The 8,687-nt window shown below is 34.9% G+C and overlaps 1 non-coding gene across 1 annotated transcript; it reads right to left on the bottom strand.

Annotated features, from left to right (window-relative positions):
• Nucleotides 1-7,752: 7,752 nt before the first annotated feature.
• On the bottom strand, nucleotides 7,753-7,834 carry TRNAS-UGA (transfer RNA serine (anticodon UGA)). Its single transcript has one exon. It is a non-coding gene; the product is annotated as a tRNA-Ser (tRNA).
• Between the last annotated feature and the right edge of the window lie 853 nt (nucleotides 7,835-8,687).

Genomic DNA, 8,687 nt, shown 5'->3' with positions numbered 1-8,687 from the left:
TTTCTTAGTAACGGCAGCCTCCTAAACACTTTTTGAACGTGAGAACACCTCTCCGAAACTCTCTCTGGTGATTTCGAAGATTCCTCTTCAGATCTGAAGCCTCTCTTCTCTATTCTTACAATTCAAGGTTAGTATCTCTTCTGAATTATTAATTTTCTTTTCTTGATCTTGTTCTTGATTGAGATCAGGAAGTTGATGCTGCATCCTTGCAACCATCCCTTCGTGATCTCCTTCGTTTCTTTGAGATCTATGATCATCATCATGATCTCAGCCCTAGCCGAAGATTTTCTTGAAACCCTAACCCTTGTTGGAGTTCTGGAAACTCTTGTTAACCTCCCATGCGAGGGAAACCTCATGGGTAATATTTCTAGTAACCTAAATTAGTTTTCCTATGATTTTCTTATTTCCTTTGGCCAATTATTTAATTTTCTTTCATTCTATGATCTCAACCTTTTTATGGGAACCATAAGGTTGAAACCCTAATTTCTTGGTTTAGATCAAGAACCCATATTTTCCCCATGACTTGATGATTTTACCTTCCCATATGATTCTAATACATCCTAGGAAGTTCCCCTTCGAATTTCGGATCAATCCGACTTCAAACGAGGAAGTTATGGCCAAAGCAGTCTGTACAATTCCGTACTGACTTGCTTGGTCGACTGTTTGGTCGACTGGGCTAGTCTACCAAGCACTCGACCAAAGGAGTCAGTAGCTTCGTTTTTCGCCCGAATTGATTCGTTTGCTCTCTGATCTTTTAGGCATCTTTCCTAATGTTGTATCTATGATTGTTAGGAGTCTATTTGCTAAGTTTGGAGTTGCTCTCTTCGGTTTTGGATCATATTCTTCGATAATCAGGTAAGGACAGTTGATTCCTTAACTACATAGATTGCTTGTTCTCTGGTTTCTACTTTATGAAACTATGAAATTACCTACTGTTGTTGTATTTTAATTCTGATCTCCTACTGTGAGAACAGTAGCACTTATTTATATTATCTTTTTCATTATTCATGTTATATGAGTTACTTATTACTGCTTAATCTGATTTTGCTTTTACATTCTCTTGCATATGATGAACTGTTGGTTGTGTATGTCATGACTGATCTGAGAATGTGTTTGCTTAAGTTTGGTTTGGGAATGGGGAGTATCCTATTGATGCTTCTGTCCTTAGACATCGGAGGGAATAGTATGGGCTGTTTTCCGAAGATGCCCATCGACGCTTTCCCGAATCAATGGTTGTCATACCTAGGGTTGTCTAGCAGTGTTTGGCTAGGATATACCCCTGTTATATCAGACCCGAATCAGAAGGGTATTGAGACCGAACGACCCGTGGTAGCAATGGGGATTCGTGGGCGCTCAAGACCGGTGAAAAGATCCGTGAGAGGACATGGATCACATTGTGGATACTCGAAAGAGGCCATTTATTGGAGGGTTGCATATGGCTAGACTTGGGCTCATGGGCGCTCAAGACCGGTGAAATGATCCTTGAGGGGACATGAGAGCTTCCCGTTTACCATATGTGGATAACCAATAGGGTTGATGAGTCCGTAGTCAGGGACTATTAGGACTCTAGTGGAAAGGATACCGGAAAGGATCGTCAGGGACGAGGAATGGAAGTATCTGGACCTGAATTGATGTAACTGAGTAGATGACTTGCATTGGGCTAGGCTTTTCCCTGACATGCGCCGGTACTTATACCAAACGGTTGTGAGAGAGTGTGTTGACTTAACCCCTTACCATGGTTTGATGTGGACTTTACCCATTACCAACCGGCTGCTCAAGACCGGTGAAATGATCCGTGAGAGAATCCAAGATATCTTAAATGGTTGAGGATGTGAGCGGACTTACCCAAAGAAGTACGGTGCTATGACTTAAAGCATGTCTGCCATAGAGACCAGCATACATAGAGTTAGATGCATACATACATTATGTGTTTCATATTGCATTGCATCTTGTTATGGTTTGCTTCCATGTTATTTATGTTGTTATGGATTAACTTGTCTTACTGAGTTTCTTTCGAAACTCATTCCTTTTTGTACAATCTTTTGTTAGACTTCTCTACAGGTTTGAATACTATGACGATAAGTATGAGTAAGCACAAAGTGAACAAGATGAAGACTGAAGAAGAAGAAGAGCTGACTAAAGATGTGGATTAGATTTCCTTTGTTTCTTGTAGACTTATCTTTTACTTTACTTGTATTAGCTTAGAGCTTTATTTAGATTTCGATCTACCTTCCGCATGTGTTTGTAGGGTATATTTCCACTATACTCTACAGTTGTCTTTTGATTTGGTATCTTGTTATTCCGCACTCTGATATTTTTTTTTAGTGATCCTTCTGAGATCCTTTCTTGACTTTTATTATAAATTACTTGAACATTATGATTTGTTCTTGCTTTTGATTATGTTATTGCGCGAAATGGATATGATCGTTCCTAAACTTGATCTTTTGGGCTGTGGATCACACTCTCGGGTATGCCAGATAGGGTACCGGCTGGGAGGATGTGACAACGTTGTCCACTGATTAGTGTCATAAATGTGGCAGAAGTCAAGGATTGGCAATAATGGTCATGGAAAACTACTATTCATACATAATGCACAAAGTGAAACATGATATGATAAGTTAGTGGTAGTAGAGCAAAAAATTTTGAATCGATAGAAGAAATGCAATATTTTCTTGAAGAGATTGGAACCTTGATTCTATGATTTAAATCATCATCCATGCATCGCTAGCAAACTTGGGTTATTATAAGCTTTTAAATTTTGATGATGGTTGTAAGCATTATAACAATGTGAAACTATGTTACGAACGTGCAAAGGCTTACTCAGTAGGAACTTTGTAATCAGCGTATTTTTTGTTCAAGAATTAGGCAAATTCAGGTGCATAGGTGTTAACACAACAATAATTGTTTGGAACAAAAGCTGAATCCTTCTGAGCTTAAAACACATGGGCACGAACAACATCTTCCATTTCCTTTTATTCATTCAATAGGCACTCATCCCTATAATGTATGAGAAAGTATTCAAGTTGATATTGATTTCCTTCAATGTCTCAATCTTCACATTAATTTGAAGTTTCATCTTCATGTTTATATTTTCTCATGTTGATATCACACAACACACTATGTTGGAAGATAGTAGAATGGTTAAGAAATTGGGTTCTCGGTGGAGAGGTTATTACTATGTAATATCACAATCCCAATTTCGCTATATATAAAAAGCACCTTTGTACCCAAAAAAAAAAAAAAAAAAAAACTTAGCAAAAGGAATAGAACAAATGATGAATAGTTTTAAGGCAAGAAGTTGTTATTTAATGATGTTCATGCATTTATTACTTGTTACAAAGTTTACCAGAAAAAGATTACTCATTACAAATGCATTTAGCAAAAAAATTGCACGTTTTTATTGATTACTTGATATCACAAGATATATATGAATTATATATATATTTTTTGCTTTAAATAAATTTTGATATTAAAATGCTTATTGTATAATATAGATCTCCTGTTAGAATAAATTAAATATACACATTGGAATTGAAACAGAAAATTTTTAATATATGGGAGATGGAGGTATTACATAATGTTACCAACTTACCATCACACAATCAAACCCAGAACCTCTTCCCTAAGAGGTGTTGATCTTAACAAAAGAGCAACCATGTGATAACTCATCTTTTATTTATTTATTTATTTGTTTTTTTTTTAAGTGTCTATTTGTGATAACTATCAATTGATTCAATTTCAGGAACTTGAAAAATTAAAAGAACTCTAACTTGAATTTAAATGGACTTATGGCAAATCCGAACTACTATATGGATATTTAGTACGGAAAAACTACGACATCACTCTTCAATATGGTACCAAATAAATGAAACACTAAGGCTTTCTTTGTATAGTTTACAACTATGATTATTTGACCTATAAACATAAAAAGATACATTTGATATTACTAGTAAAAGTGGATCAAAATAAAGCATTAAAAGATTTTTAAATGATAATACACTTGCTAAATATTTACTAAGCCTATCTTCCAAATGGTGAAGGCTTTGACAGGCTTGTTGATTGCATATTTCAAAGCAAAACAATTAAGGAAAACAAATGGATACTTGGGGGTTTTCTTGTCTTTTACATTTAAATTAAATTTATTTTATTTATTTATAATGGGTTTAACGGGTTGGTTCGAGTTTAGGCTGGTTTCGGGCCAAACGGTTCGGGCTAGCCGGTCACACATGGGCCCAGCCCGAACTAGTGCGGCCTAAGGTTGTTAAGCCCAAACACAGCCCATTAAGCTTCAGTTCGGGCCAGTTTGGGCTATAACAGGGCAGTTCGGTCTGGTTTTAATGGTTCGGGTTAGGTTTTGACACCCTTAGGTGAAGGTGGAGAGAGTATCATAAGTGGAGGGTGAAATGGCAGGTAGTGAAGAGGTGATGAGCTGATGAGGTTGGGTGGCCACAACTTCTACAATTAGAGGGAGGGCACATTGCAACCTCGTGCTAGTAGAAAGTCTGCTGTTGGTAGTCCGTCGTTGATAACTTTCCATAAAAAGAAGAGGATTCTTGGGGGGAGGGGGAGATGCCAAAGTTGAAGCCAATTGGATGTCGGCAATATAGATGGGACCTCGAGGGGAAGAATTGTTTCTCTCACTAGTCAAATTGTGAGATCCGACCTTCATTTATATATGAGGAATTATTTCTCCACCTTTCTATCGAGAGATTTGTCTTTTTTATTTAGTTTTTTTTTTATTATTTTTATTTTTATTTTTTTTATATATATATCATATCTATGGAGAATTTCTCTCATTGGTTAAATTGTGAAACCCAACTTTAGGGGGTTGGTTTAATTGGCAAAAGATCAACACCTCTTGGTTGAGCTTAAGATCTTGAATCCTTTTTGGATTCGCCATGTCCTATATTTAGATTATATAGAAAAAATCTACCTTATGATGATAGAGGGAAAAAAGAAGAAGCTAAGATCCAAAAACTACCTTGAGGATGTTGTCGAGGTTCGCATGGATTGGCTTAGATGAGAGTTAGATCAAAAAAGAAAAATTTTCTAAGATCCCTTTAGGGTGACGCTTTGTGGGCTTGCACGTTATTGATCTATTTATTTCCTTGAGTCCTTTTGAAGGAAGATTCTTTATAAAGAGTGTGAGATCATTTTTTCTTCTTCACCTACTTTCGCAATTTGCAAGCACACAATATCAACATAATTATCAATCTACTAGTTGGTAATTGAGCTTGATTTCAAAATTTTAATTTGAAATCTACTAATTGAGCTCTACAATCAATCACTCAATTGACATCTTAGCTAATCTGATGCATTAATAGCATGTAGATGTACAAGCTTTGGGAGTAGACAAATTGGGTTTCATAATTATATTAATAAATTCGAACCTCTATCTCTCCACACTTCCTCCTCTCGCGTTTCCATCCTCTGGGTTTATAGACCCCAGTCCTTATGACTGGTTCAATGCTAACCAAGAAAAAAAAAAGAAAAGAAATATATTCAAAAAATTAATTTGAAGTTAAAAATATGATTCTTAGTACTATACGTATAAATACATGTCAACCAAGTACACTATTTTCTTCTCCTTTAACATTTATAGTATTTCTAATGAAACAAGATTCATTTGAATTTTTTTTCTCATCTGTTTCTAAATCTGTCCATGGACAACTTAGAATTAAATGGGAACCATAGCATTAGGGGCCTAGGGGTGCAAGTTTGGCCCTGGCGGCCCTAACCCGCCCTAAGCCCGCCCTGAGCCCGAATAGGGCTTGGGCTAAAGATTTTGGGTTAGGGCCAAAATATTCTGGCCTTGAACTAGGGCCAAGGGCAGGCCTGGAATTACTCTCTAGCCCACCCAGCCCATCCCGGCCCATCCCTGATTTTGGCAATAATCTTGGCCCTAATTTTGGCCCTGATTCTAGCCCTGATTGGCCCTGATTCTAGCCCTATTTCTGATCCTGATCCTAGCCCTAATATTGGCCCTAATCTTGGCCTTGATCTAGGCCTTGATTTGAGTCTGGACCCTCAATCCATATGGAGAGGAACTAATTATAATCCACATGGATGAATATCTGGACACTGTCAAATTTTAAAAACATGATCATGTTTTGTAAAAAATTTAATAAAAATAAATTATATTTTCATTACCAATGTAGTAAGCATCCACCTGATTTTGGCCCGATCCTGACTCCAATTTCGGCTCTAATCTTAATGTTAATTTGACCCTGATCATGTGTTAGATTTTTACCCTAATCTTCACATTAACATTGATATAACTATAAGTCTCGACTTTGACCTTCAGTCATTTTGATAATATTAGACTATGAGTTCACTTTTTATATTATTTTTAAAATAATTTTTATTTTTTGAATTAAGTCATTTTTAGTTCCAGAAAATCATTGATTTTTTTTTTGGACTAAGGCGAGATAATAAATTATAAATAAGAAAAGCTAGTATATAGAGAATTAATATCTAACAAATCTACACCCCAACTTCTCATCATGAATATTGACATCTTTCTTTTGCCTCCAATGTGATATTTCAGAGAAGAAGAAGAAGAAGAAGAAAAAATAATAATAAGAATAATAATTAAGGACAGATAGCTATGTTTGTAACTAAAATATAATTTTCTTTAACTACAAAAAAAATATTAATACTAAATTATCGTTGATTTACTTGTTAACAGAGTTTTGAATATGATTTTTTTTTTTTTTGAATAAGATATCAATGGGAGGAGTTTTCAATTTCTATTACAAAACTAATGGGAGAGGTTCTCAATTTCCATCACCAAAGTAATGGGAGAGGTTTTCAATTTCCATCATCAAAGCAATGAGAGACTTTCAGAGATCAATATAGAATTATGGAGTATGAATTTATTTATGTTTAAAGCAACACTATCAACTTATTGACTATTTTATCATTTTGTATGACCTTGAATCATCTTATATTTTTATAAATTTTATTTTTAGTTTACTTATGATGTTTTTATTTTTATTTTTATTTTTTTTATGAATTTACATTTGTTATTTTAGGTCCAAGAATATGACCAATTAAGGCTATGGCTAGGGTCAATCAGGGCCAGAGACAAGGATAATTAGGGTTAGGGCCAGGGATAGATTCAATCAGGGTTAATCAAGACCAATCAGGACCAATCAGGACTAGGGATAGGGCCAATCACGGCTAATCAGGGTCAAGGCCAATCAGGGCCAACCCATCCCGACCAGGTCCAATTAGGTCCAATTAGGGTGGGAATGGGCTTGGCTTGGCCCTGTAGGGCTGGGCTTTGGGATTGCAAAAGCCCGGCTCAGCCCGGCCCAGTTGCAGCCCTATCAGGGGGCAGTTGAGACCTGAAGCAAACCCAGAGAGCCAAACATGGATTTTGCTTTCCATGTCACTTTGCTGTTTGAATACTTACAAGAACACGCCTTACCTTCCTGTCTAATCTTCCTTTGCCCTACTGGTTTGGTTTAAGGTTGTCTCATGGTTCATAATAAACCAATAATACTATATTGGTTCAGACAAAATCAATTCGGAATCCATACTGATGTCGTATCCGTAGGATTTTCGTTCATATCTATGCTGATATCTCCTGTGCAGGCATAGAAATTCGGCACATAGAATTGTTAAAACACACACCAAGATATAGCTAATCGAAAAGAAACAAAAATGAAAACACAAAGAGATTTGACGTGGTTCACACAATGTGGTAAATCGCTAAGAACAATGCCACAAGAACTGTCACGCAAAAACCGTCGACAGCAGGGTTCGAACCTTCGCGGGCGAAGCCCAATAGATTTCAAGTCTATCTCCTTAACCACTCGGACATATCGACAAGGTTGTGTGTGCTTCGGGTTTCATCTTAATAAAACGTTTAAATGGAAAAATATCTCCAAAATTCTGTGAATTGGTACAGGTATATATATATATATATATATATATATATACTAGTAATGATACACGTGTGGTGTGTCTTGGAATATGATTGAGTTTTATTTTCTTTGAGTTGAATTTAAGTCTAAAACTTATATGTTTTCGTCATTTTATATATAACGATTTTAATTAAATGAATATCAATGCTTTCAATGATTTTAATGGTTTTTTTTTCTTTTTCTTTTAATCGGCGAACTAAGAGGCTTCAAACTTTTGGGATTCTCAAGCAAAACCTTTGAAGATCCATTTAGTAAATATATTAATTAATAAATATTATTATATTTTCTTATATATATATATATATATATATATATATATATATATATATATATATATATATATATATATTGATTTTAATTAAATGAATATCATTGGTTTTGATGGATTTTTTTTTTCTTTTTTCTTTTAATGGGCCAACTAAGAGTTTCAACCATTTGGGATTCCAAGAAAAACCTTTGAAGATTCAATTAATAATAAATATTATATTAATTATATTTATGAATGTTAAATTACAATTTTAGACCTAATTAATTATATAACTTTAATAAAAGTTTAGGAGTATTTTAGGGGAAAACATGTAGCCATCTTCCATGAGTTCGTACTTTTATAATAGTAGTATGATATTATGATATATGACATTTGTTTATCACTAAGATAAATTAATTTAAACATAAATTCATAAATAGATCAAGAGTCGTTTCTGAATTATCATCATAAACCGTTAACTTTTGTTTATGCGGTACCATTAATTAACA

This window comes from Hakea prostrata, chromosome 1 (genome assembly GCF_041222555.1).
Source record: "Hakea prostrata isolate BN-2017 chromosome 1, UWA_Hpros_2, whole genome shotgun sequence".
In the NCBI taxonomy this organism is placed as follows: Eukaryota; Viridiplantae; Streptophyta; class Magnoliopsida; order Proteales; family Proteaceae; genus Hakea; species Hakea prostrata.
This window is presented reverse-complemented; position numbering and strand designations above follow the sequence as displayed.